This window comes from Erinaceus europaeus, chromosome 14 (genome assembly GCF_950295315.1).
Source record: "Erinaceus europaeus chromosome 14, mEriEur2.1, whole genome shotgun sequence".
Lineage (NCBI taxonomy): Eukaryota > Metazoa > Chordata > Mammalia > Eulipotyphla > Erinaceidae > Erinaceus > Erinaceus europaeus.
This window is the reverse complement of record NC_080175.1, coordinates 92706820-92719070: the sequence shown is the minus strand read 5'-3', so window position 1 is coordinate 92719070 and position 12251 is coordinate 92706820. Positions and strand designations below refer to the sequence as shown.

The following is a 12251-nucleotide window of genomic DNA, read 5'->3' as shown; positions in this document are numbered from 1 at the left end:
CACAGTCACTTAGGCATTACCAACGTTTTATTATGAAATCTTAAGACGGGATCATTAGTGACAAATCCAGGCTCAGGAAGTTCTTGGCCATTCTGAACCTTTAGACAGGAACTGGCATGACTTATGCAGATCACATCCAGTAAGATAATTTCTCTGGGGACATATTATTCACTCAGCATTGAAGGATGCATCTTAGAGAGATTCATCTGGCCTATTAACTATTCTAACTCAAATAATACAAACAACAAAGCAAGTTTTAAAAAAATAATCTTGAGTTTGTTTTGTTTTTTTTTTAACACTTACCTTCCTTTCAAAAAATAGCTCCTTTCTTTTCATCTTTTTCCTATGAAGTTCTTATGAGTTACCTTAAGAAGGGAATGTATGAAATCGAAGCAAAACTGTTTGTGACTATCACAGCTTTCAAGTACATAGCCTACCTAGTTCTGTGCCATTAGCTGACGTTGGATAATATTTGATAATATGTTTCATATTAAAGCATAGTCTTGCGCCAAAGACTGTTGATAGCTGCCTTTCTTTAGTTATTGAAAGTCTATGGCATGCCACTTATGAAAAATTTGTAAGAAGAATGTATTTGTTAATGATATAAAAGTAAATTGTGTCAATGATAATTTATACTCATGAATGAAAATGAAGCAATCAGAGTGAAACTCCCATTTGGCAAAGAAATGGAAATATGTAAATATTTGGGGATCTCTCTATCCGTAAAAGAAACAAAGTGCTAAAAATGATCAAAGAAATCTATGCAAAGCAATTAACGCTGAAAGAACAGCTTGAAAAATGCATTTTTCATTTCATTTATTTAAAATAAACGTTATTAACCAAATAAGTTCAAACATGAAAATATGGTAGCTTTTGTTCAATTTAGACACATATCTATAAATTTTGGACAACTCTTTGATGTCTTCAAATTTTATTATCATTCCTTACCATTTTTTAAAATATTTTATTTATTTATTTATTTATTTATGAGAAACATAGGAGAGAGAGAGAGAACCAGATATCACTCTGGTACATGTGCTGCCAGGGATTGAACTCAGGACCTCATGCTTGAGAGTCCAATGCTTTAACCACTGTACCATCTCCTGGACCTTTTTTTTTTTTTTTAATTATTTTAATTCTTATTAACAAGCTATGTTCTCCTCAGGCTCAGTGTCTGTTTGCTTGTCAGACAGTGTCTGTTTGCTTGTTATTATTTTATCAAAAATAATAATAATAACCAGGTAGTTAAGGGCACCAGTCGGTGGCACATCTGGTTAAGTGTGCACATTACAGTGCATAAGGAAGCAGGTTCAAGCCCCTGGTCCCCACCTGAAGAGCAAAGCTTGACAAGTGGTGAGCAGGACTGCAGGTGTCTCTGTCCCCCCTCTCTGCCTTCCCTTCCCCTCTCAATTTCCCTGTATCTCTAGCCAATCATAAATAAATAAAAGTGACCAAGTAGTCAGTGGTAAGGCAGCCTTAAGAAATAAATTACTGGCTCAGTTAGACCCTGGTTTTCTTTCCTGGACTTTCAAAGTCATATTGTTTTACTAAGACTGTCCTTTGACTTCTCAGCTGCCTTTTAACATGCCACAAAGCAGATCCATGAAGTTGAGTATAACACAATCTTCCACTTTTTCTTCTTCAAAAACTCATCTAGAAAAGAATTTTCACAAGTACAACTCGACTATCATAAAAATTCTGATAGAAAATAATAAAGTATCTGAAACTGATCCTGGTCTGGATGTGTTGGGTTTTTCTCCTCATTATGTCATTTATTGATCATTTCTCCTGGTTGATGCTAGAGAAAAAAGACCCCACAACATGGGCACGATTTTCATATGCTTACAAATATTTTACCAATTTTAGTTTAAAGATAAATGATATGTTGACAATAAACTATATGGTCATATCAAAGTAACTATGTCAACTTCACTCTGACATATTACTTGTCATTCAATACTATCCGTTTGTGTCTGCTTTTCTCATTCACCTTTTTATCTGAACAGAGGAGATCATGTTCACTTGAGTTCTAAACAGTTCCAAGTGAGTTCTCAGAAAAAAGGCATATTAGTAAATCTTCTGAATAGGGAAATTCAGACATATACTAGGTCAGAGAGTGCAAGGCTAAATTAAAATACTGGGACTTTTACCTCACTATAGCTTACCAACCAGAGAAGAATTACTCTCGTTATTTTTTTTAAATGAAAGAATTGTTGGCTTTAACAACACCAAGCAAGAAGACAAGGATAAGTTATGTGAAACTAAAGTAAATGGCATTAACAGAAAGTGTATCATGTCACCAAGCATACTGATCAATTCAAGGGAAAGGGAAGAGAAGGTTCCAGGGCAAGTCAACTGAAGCTGTACTTCTTTCCAGCTATTTGTTTAATGAATTCCCCTGTCAATATCTAGGCTTTAAAAGATTACCTATACCATGACAGAAGATCCCAAGTATTAAGTATCTTGGGCACTCTAGTCATGTTGTTTTAAGAGATCATAATAGGTAGTAGGTTTTGTTTGTTTTTGTTTTGTCCAAAGCCATCTGTCCTTATATCACTGAATAAGTTGTGAAAGACAAACCAACAAATATATAATTTATTAGCTTACTAGAGGGGGAAAAGGAAACAGTAACTGGTTATCAGTTTACCTCTTCATTTTCAGCTTATTTCAGAATTCAATAAGGATTGCAATTTTTTTAGTATTATCAGTCCTATGATAATTTAACTTTTCAACCATCTATTGGTACCAAAGTCAGAGTTTAATGCTAAAAGTGAAGTGCCTGTATCCTTCTTTTAAGATTTACTTACTAATGAGAGTACCTACAATAGCATTCTGGCATATCTGATGCTAGAAATCAAGCTGGGAACATTATGTGTGCTAGTCCATTTAGCCTTGAGCCAAATGACTAAATGGGATAAAAGGGAAAGAGATCTGTGTCAAAAAAGGAATGACATGCAAATTAATATATTATCTCATTGGTCTTTATCTATGATTGTATGCAGGAAAGACAAGTAGAGTGCCCCAGGAGATGGCTGAGTGGATAAAGTGCTGGGATCAAAACTTTTAGGTACAGGGGCTTGGTGGTGGCACACCAGGTTGAGTGGACATGTTACAATGCACAAGGACACGGGTTCAAGCCCTCAGTCCCCCCCTGCAGGGGGAAAGCTTCATGAGTGGTGAAGCAGTGCTATAGGTGTCTCTCTCTCTCTATCTTCCCATTCCTCTCATTTCTGGCTACCTCTAACCAATAAATAAAGAAAAATAATAAAAAAATAAACATTTTTACAAAAGTTTTAGGTACTGAGTTCAACCCCTAATACAACATGCTCTAGAGTGGTCCTCTGGTCTGGCGCTCGCTCTCTCTCTCTCTCTGTCTCTCTCTCTCTCTCTTTCTCTCTTATTCTCATTAAGAAATAAAATAATTTCTAAGAAGAGAAAAACATATTTAGGAAACAGAAAAATATAAATTGAAAACTGCATTTTAGAACTTACTGTCACTTAAACCGTTTGCTTCCTAATGGAAGTGAACTATATCCTAAGCGTCACTATCTTGTGAGAAGTTAATTGTCTCATGTACAAAACAAACTGGCTTAAGCTTTCCTTGAATGCTTGAGAATTCCTCATTATTCAACAGTCTTATTAAGTGTGAGAAGCAAAATAAGACAGGGATTTGGAGCAAGGACAAAGTAATCGACACTGCCTAGACTTAAATGTCATCATCTGTAAAGTGAGGATAACTGTAGTGACTGTTTCATTGAACTTTTTGTGATGATAAATTCACTAAGTCCATGTTCAGCAGAAATTCAGAAGTACGGCTATTACTACAATTAACATGGTCTTTTGTCTTCTTTGTCAATAAAAAAAAAAACCTTTAAGATTGTAGTACAAAATAAGTTTTATGAAAAGTCAACTTATTACACTAAATAAAGTATAAAAGAAAAATAAATTAATGTCAGATTATTTATTAAAATTTAATATTCATCTTCCTTTGGGTCTGTTCAGAATTTCAGTGGCGATTTTCCATATTTGAAAACAATATCCATAGTTAAATACTCTCTCTGTGGTGCTTAAAGAGCTTCCAAACATCCAGGAAGAAAGTTAGCTAGTTTGATCAGCCCCTGATGTCATATAAATGAGTAGTTTTTTGTAAACACGGAGTGTAGGCAATATGGGCCATTTTAAACTGAATGATTCTCTATAGAGCAATAAATGTTCTCAGTGGAATGCTTCTGAAATACATGATTTTGTTTTCAAAATAAATCAGCCTTTTAAAATGCTAGAAATTTAGGAAAGGAAGAAACATTTTTAAACGGACTATGTGGTAGAATAAAAATAGGTATTATATATGCACACAAGACAGGAAAACAGCTGACTAAAAATATGCCTTTTTTTCCCCCTCCAGGGTTATCATGGGGGCTCAGTGCCTACACTACGAATCCACTGCTCCTGGAGGCCAATTTTTTCCTTTTGTTGCCCTTGTTATGATTGTTGTTATTGTTGTCGTTGTTGTTGGATAGGTCAGAGAGAAATGGAGAAAGGAGGGGAAAACAGAGGGGGAGAGAAAGACAGACACCTGCAGACCTGCTTCACCTCTTGTGAAGCGACTCCCCTTCCCTCCTGCAGGTGGGGAGCCGGGGACTCAAATCGGGATCCTTAATGCTGGTCCTTGCGCCTTGTGCCAATTGTGCTTAGCCTAACACTGAGCTAATGCCGCCACACACACACCCCCATGCTTTTTTTTTTTTTTCCTCCAGATTCATTGCCAGGGCTTGGTGTGTGCACTATGAATCCACCGCTCCTGGCGGTCATTTTTTTCCAACTTACTGAATGGGACATTTGGAAACTGCAGGTGAGCAGCCAGGGTCTCAAACTGGGATCCTTGAGGTGGTCCTTGCGCTTAGCACTATGTGTGCTTAACCCGGTGAGCCACCACCCCTTCCCCTAAAAACACACCTTTAATCAGAAAACAAACCCAAACCTGGGCATAGACAGTTCAATTTGTCACGCTACTGTCATGTAAAGGGAAGATACAGAACATACGAAGCATAAAAACCTCTAGTCCTCTAACGAATTATATATAATGGGCTGTCGGGAAAAGTCGTTGACATAGTTTTGCTACTTTTTTCTACGTAACAACGCATCGTGACTTTTTCAATAACAGGATATAAAATACAAGATAATATTCCAAGGGATGAGAGGAATGTAAAATTAGTTGTGGAATAAATGTTGTGAAATATAATCCAAACTGGAGACTAAAGTTTTTCTTGTAAGATAAAGACAAATCATCATCATCATGTCTTATAGGAAATGTTCCTCTAAACTGATCTCACAAAGCAAAATTGTCTGGGGAAATCACGGAGAAACATAACTTCTAGAAGAAAGTTTCATCCCAGCTAAATATAATCAAGACCTTCATGTTCTAAACTCCTTCACCAATATACCCAAAACACAAATTTGTATCACCAGGCAAAAAAGAAAACTATAAACAAAAAAATCAAAAAATACAACTAAACAGAAAAGTCCCTGGAGTTGATTCCTGTCATCACGTGGAAGCATGAAGGTTACCATCAGGGAAACTCCATAAACTCTTTGAAGTCTTGAAAGCTGGGAGGGAGTGTCCTGCCTGAAGGAGGGAGGGAAACCTTTCAGTGTAGCCCTATAGTAAGCAATAACTACAGCTGAGACTCAAAAGTCAATAAATCTAGGAGCTTTTGCCATGGCAACATTAGGGTGTGTGTGTGTGTGTGAGAGAGAGAGAGAGAGAGAGAGAGAGAGAGAGAGAGAAACAGCCGTACACACTAAGCCCTAGCTTATGTTCTTGCTGGGGACTGAACCTGGAACTTCAGAACTTCAGGCATGTCAGTATCATTGCATGACCTTTATGTTACCTCACCAGCCAAAGTGCTATTTTTTTTTAAGTTGATAATTTCAGATGGTCTCCCCCATCTCGAATGATATTAAAAATATCTAGTGACCCTTGGCAGAAAAAAGATTCCCCACCATTTATAACTCTAAGGTTATAAAATACTAAGAAATTTTAGTCTGGGTGGCAGCTCAGTGATACCACACATAGGAGAAGCACTGAGTCTTAAAATGAAAAACAGCAAACATCAACAAAATAAACACCAATTGCCATTTACATGCTAACACAGGCATACACAGTTGGCTGGAGAGATGGCGTAATGGTTATGCAAAGGTCTTTTACGCTGAGGCTCAGAAGTCTTGGGTTCAGTTCCCAGCACCACCATAAGTCAGAGCTGAGCAGTGCTCTGATCTTTCTGTCTGTGTGTATTTCCCTTCCATTTGTAAATAAATAAATAAGAAAAGTATAATTTTAAAGGAAAAGCCACAGATAGACATAGTAGTAAAAAGTTAACCTTAAAGCCCTCTCTTCTCTCCCCTCCCTATCTTTATTTTCATTGAACTTTTAGGGGCTAACTTGTGTATTTTTGCAAAGGTATAAAATGTAGATATTCTAAGGATATCATCAATTATTTAATAAAGATAACTTCTTATCAATACAATACCTATCTTTGACCACCTCAAAGTACTTTCCAATAGTTTTCCAATTATTTAATTATTATGTAGGATAGCAAATTTAATTGCCTGTTTATAGATAAGAAAACGAAATCACAGAAGCTTAGAGGTATTATCTGCTTCTTAGGAAAGCCCCCAAAAGCAATTCCAAGCATTCAACTTGCAAAACATCCATTGGTAAGACATTTTGTGGCAAACTCTTTTCTAGATGAGCAGATTCTTAGTCTATTAGAGTAGCCATTACATAAAAAAAAAAAAAAAAAAAACTGGAAAAAAATTTACTATGACTCCTCCTTCCTGGGAAGTGTAAACAAGACTGTAGATTACCACCACATAATCCAGAGACTTCAACTGAATCAGAGAACAGTTGGGAAGAGATACTCACCCTCCCCTAAAGCATTCCCTTCCTTTGTATAATAATGTCTTTAAAAATGATAGAGGAAGGAGTCAGGCGGTAGCGCAGCAGGTTAAGTGCAGGTTGTGCAAAGTGCAAGGACCAGCATAGGGATCCTAGTTCGAGATGGACTCCCCACCTGCAGGGGAGTTGCTTCACAGGTGGTGAAGCAACTCGTCTGCAGGTGTCTATCTTTCTCTTCCCCTCTGTCTTCCCCTCCTCTCTCCATTTCTCTCTGTCCTATCCAACAATGACAACAACAACAATAATAAATACAACAATAAAACAACAAGGGCAACAAAAGGGAATAAATGAATATTTTTTAAATGATAGGTGAGAAAAGATAATAGGACAGGAAAAAGAGGGGGTATTCCTTGTTCCATAAATTATTCCTCTTTAATCTCTCCTGCTCATCAAATCAAGTTACCAAAGAAACATTTCCCTCTAGGAGGTTCTTTGGCTCATGACCTAAATGAACATCAGAGGTTCAACAGCTTTCATGGTGAACTAATTGCCCAAGTTCCTCAGGGGTGAACAAAGTGATGAAAAGAAACAGTGCCTTCCAATAGGAAATTCACTTGTCTTCTGTTGGAAAATCATCTATACTTTCAAGCTGGTGAATATTTCTATCAAGAGTACCTAGATTTTAAATATATATATATATGTATATATACATAAGTAAACATTTATAATATTAAAGGGAGACTAACTCTGGTGTGGGAAAATTAATCTTTACTTTTCATCAATTTTGTTAGTGAGCAAAAAAAGAAATGTTATACATGTGTGCATATATGACATAAATATCCATATACATATACACCACAGAATAATATACTCAGAAAAACATGTTTTAGGATGATGAAATAGTGAGTGATTATAAAAACATGCACACTCAAATTTTCTAACATACCATTCTGAAGCTTGAGTTACATTTACAGTTGAATCTCTAAAGTAATCTCAATTAAATATTAATCAAAGGAATAAGTATACCAAATCAATTTCCCACACTGATAACTGAAAGAATAAAGGCAAACTGAAGTATAAATTATTTAGAAGAAAAAGTAATCAACAAAAGCATTGAGGTAGCTACTACAATACCTGTAGCATTTTAGGGCAATAGAGAGGGTTTCTTTTGTTCATATTTTTTCCCAAAATATCAATCCTATTTTTGAAAATCTAAAGAAATATAGGTCTTACAGTTCTTAAAGATAAAAAACAAGTTTAAACTAAATTCATAAGAGCACATAAAAATATTTCTGCAATTTTCTGCATGCATGATATTTGTGGGCACATGTATGTGGGTACTTTCTCTGGCTCCAGTAAAATTCCATTAAAATTAGAAGCATTTTAGTTCAACTGTTATGGGAAGTAGTATGGTAGTATGACTTTTTTTTAATTTTTTTTTAATTTATTTTCCTTTCTGTCACCCTTGGTTTTTTTTTGTTTGTTTGTTTCATTGTTGTAGTTATAATTGTTGTTGTTGGATAGGACAGAGAGAAATGGTGAGAGGAGAGAAGATAGACACTGGGAGAGAAAGACAGACACCTGCAGACCTGCTTCAACGCCTGTGAAGCGACTCCCCTGCAAGTGGGGGAGCTGTGGGCTCCTTAAGCTGGTCCTTGTGCTTTGCACCATGTGCACTTAAGTGGCTGCGCTACCTTAACCCGCCGACCCCCTGACTTTTCTTATAATTATAAAAATAGAACTAACAGATGACCCAGATACCAACCATTTATGTGGTTATGAGTATTTACACAAAGAAAATGAATCCATTACCTTTCAAAGGTATCTGTACCTCAGATCACTTTTTCATTCAGAAAGACAAAGGAAGAGAAAGCACAGTAAGTTCTCTTGAAAGCTCTCGTAGGTTATAGAGTCTGGGATCCTACTGGGATGTTTAGTAAGGCACATGGGTTACCTAGTGAACTGTCTCCTCAACCCTATTGCAATATATTTATTTGTAATAATTATATATTTTTTCATCAGAATGATAGATGGGTTCTGTGCTGCATGATTTCACCAATCCCCGCAGACTTTCTTTGTCTCCCTTTTAGGTACAAGTTGAAAGAAAGGAAGGGAGAGAGAAGCAGAAAAGACATAACAGCACTGATCCACTGCTCACAGAGCTTCCCTTTCCAGTTGCTCCCATATGGTGACTAGGGGTTAAACCTAAGTCCTTGGACATGAAAAAGGCATGCTCTACCAGGTGAGCATTCTCCCAGGACAATATTGAAGCATTACTTCCAGCAGCCAAGATAATGGAAATAATTTAAGTATTCAATGATAGCTAAAAAGGTAAAAAAAAAATTGATATATTAGGTTGGAAGATAGCTTACCTAGAAAGACATGCCTTACCGAACCCTAGCAGAACACAGTCTCCCAGGAATGACACCAAAGAAACTCTACAAAAGATGGAACAGTGTTGTGTCTTTGACTCTGCTTCTTTTCTCTCTCTTGCCCCTTTCCCTTAAAAAGTGAATGGAGTTGAGATACTAGATGATCCATTCTTTGTGCCACCTTAAAAAAGCGAAACACTGGGAGTCAGGCAGTAGTGCAGTGGGTTAAGCACACGTGGAGCAAAGCGCAAGGACCAGCGGAAGGATCCCGGTTGGAGCCCCCGGCTCCCCACCTGCAAGGGAGTCACTTCACGAGAGGTGAAGCAGGTCTATGGGTGTCTATTTTTCTCTCTTCCTCTCTGTCTTCCCCTCCTCTTTTTCTCCTCCCCATTTCTCTCTGTCCTATGCAACAATGACAACATCAACAACAATAATAATAACTACAACAACAAAACAACAAGGGCAACAAAAGGGAATAAATATTTTTAAAAAGAAATAAAGATCATTATAAAAATATATTTTAAAAAAGTGAAAACACACACAGCTTTATATAATTCAGTCATTCAAAAGAAAGACAGTCTACCGTTTGTGACATGAACTGACTTTAGGCAGAAGAGACAAAGGATGTGATAAATAGATGGAAGTGGTGAGAAGCTAAGGACCTCTAGTTTAACATAATTAAGTTACAGGGATATGATGTAGAACATGGTGACCATAGTTAGCAATGCGTTAGTGCATATTTGAAAGCTTTCTCTTTATTGAAAACTGGAGTTTCTCCAATGTTGAATTTCATTGCTCCTGAGGAATTTTTGTTATAATTGTTAAGAAGAAAAGAAACAGAGAGAGAGAGAGAGAGAGAGAGAGAGAGAGAGAGCGCGAGCGCAAGATCCTGGGGAATCTACCCAAAGAAAACAAAAACAAGTGTCCAAAGATATCTTTGTTCACCTACATTCACTGCACCACTATCTGTAATAGTCCAAGTGTGGAAGCAAACCAGATGGACAATCACAAATAAGTGGCTAATAAAGTTATGTGATAGATACACAGTGGAATACTATTCAGCTATCAACATTTCTGAAGTATGTCCTTTGCCTCTTCTTGGATGGAAATCAAAGGATTCATATAAAGTAAGATCAGTCAGAAGGAGAAGGATACCAGATGATACCACTTACTGTTGGAACTTAAGAAACATCCACAGAAGGCAAAAGTAAGTGAAACTTGAACTAGGTTTGGTCTGTTGCAGCAAGGTCAAGAACTTGGGAGCTTGGGAGTGGGGAGGGGGTTAAGGAAATGTTAGACTCACTGTATAATGTTTTAAAAGAACCCGAGTTGGTGGTGGGAATGATGTGCGGACATCTACTTTTGGCAAGACAAGGAATCATACCTATGTGACCACTGTCTTATAAATCATTATTTCTCTCATAAAACAAGAGAGAGAAGAGGAAAAAAAGAAGAGCATTCAGAAGTAGCAACAGGTGCAAAGGTGACTTAGAAAGGAAGAGAAGGCAGGACTGTGGGGCCTTAAGCCAGTCCCCCCCACCCCCACCCCCCCCCCCCCCCCCCCGCTCCATCCTCCATTGCTGACACTGTGGTCTATTTACATAATCATTGTTTGCCTGAGACCCGCCCTGCCTGCAGGGTATTAATTAATCCCACCAGTTAAAACCTTTGCAGTGGTTGCTATGGAAGCTTTCAACCTTCCTGCTCTTTCCTTTTTTCCACCTACTTTCCTAGCCATTTCCTTTTCCGATTTGCCACTTCAGGTTAAAAATATATAAAAGTGTTGTCTCTGATTAATAAAGACGCATTGCGTTCCTGCTCTGCTACGAGTTCCTAGTCTCTCTCCCACATCACTGAGTAAGCAGCAGCCCAGGTTGGCTCCGGTAGAGTTCTCTCCAACCCAGAGAGCACGTGCCCAGAAAGAAACACCCTCACGCTAGCCCGGCACAGGAGCATAGGGGAAAATATGGGCAAATATAGATAAATATAGATAGTTATAGAAATAATTAACCCATACCTGTGATCGTGGGAGAAGCACTGCAGTTTCCAATGGAGAAAGTGGGGACACATAACTCTGATGGGGGGGTGTGAAAGTATACCCTCGCTGTCTCATAAATTTGTAAATAAATATTAAATCACTAATAAAAAGAAAAAGAAAGATGATAAGCATTATTTTGGACATTAGAGAGGTTTCTAGCACCATCAAATTGAGCTGAGTATCAAGGCCTAGGCTAAAGATAGAAGAATAGCTAAATGCGGTCAGGATATTGGAAAACAGTTTTTATTATTGATGTACACTAAGCACACACTACAAACTCCAAGCAGAAAAGGAGCATGCCTTGCCTCTCCAACAGGAAATAACATTGTATTGCAAATAGAAGGCTTTTTCTTGGCCAACAACACAGAAATAAGAGAGTGCAATGCAGCAAATAAACAAATTTAAAAAAAAAAAGGCAGGAAGATAGAAAGATAGAAAGAAAGAAAAAAAAAGCCATTAACAACTCAAAACACTCATTTGAATTTAATGAGCTCTTCCTTTCTGGAAAAAGACCCATCCCAATGGTACAAAATAGCATTTCATTCATAGTTCTGGGAAATAATGCTTCTAGTTTGCCATTTGTTGAAAATCTTTTTTTATTGTTACCAAATAAACCCTTTTTCCTGTATAACTCTGATTGTCTATTAGTTTGAATTCAATAAATTTAAGGATGTAGGTGTGGCTACCCAGAATGGGTCACTGAGTACAAAGCAAGAACAAATCCTACTGGGACTATTCAGATGTAGGCCAAGAAAGCCCTAGCAAGACAAGGTGAAAATCAAAACCATATGTGTAGTAGACCTTGTTGTAGCCTGGTAAACATCCATTATATGTTCTCCCCTTCAACAAAATAACAAGTTGTGTTGAAGAAATGAACCAGTTTAAAATACATCTCTCCAGATCTTTATACAACACACATCAGATAAAGGACTAATAACCAAAATAC

At 37.2% G+C, this 12251-nt stretch overlaps 1 protein-coding gene across 8 annotated transcripts in view; it reads right to left on the bottom strand.

Annotated features, from left to right (window-relative positions):
- Nucleotides 1-12251, bottom strand: part of ROBO1 (roundabout guidance receptor 1) — a 1122893-nt gene that overhangs the window by 325974 nt on the left and 784668 nt on the right. The window lies entirely within an intron of this gene.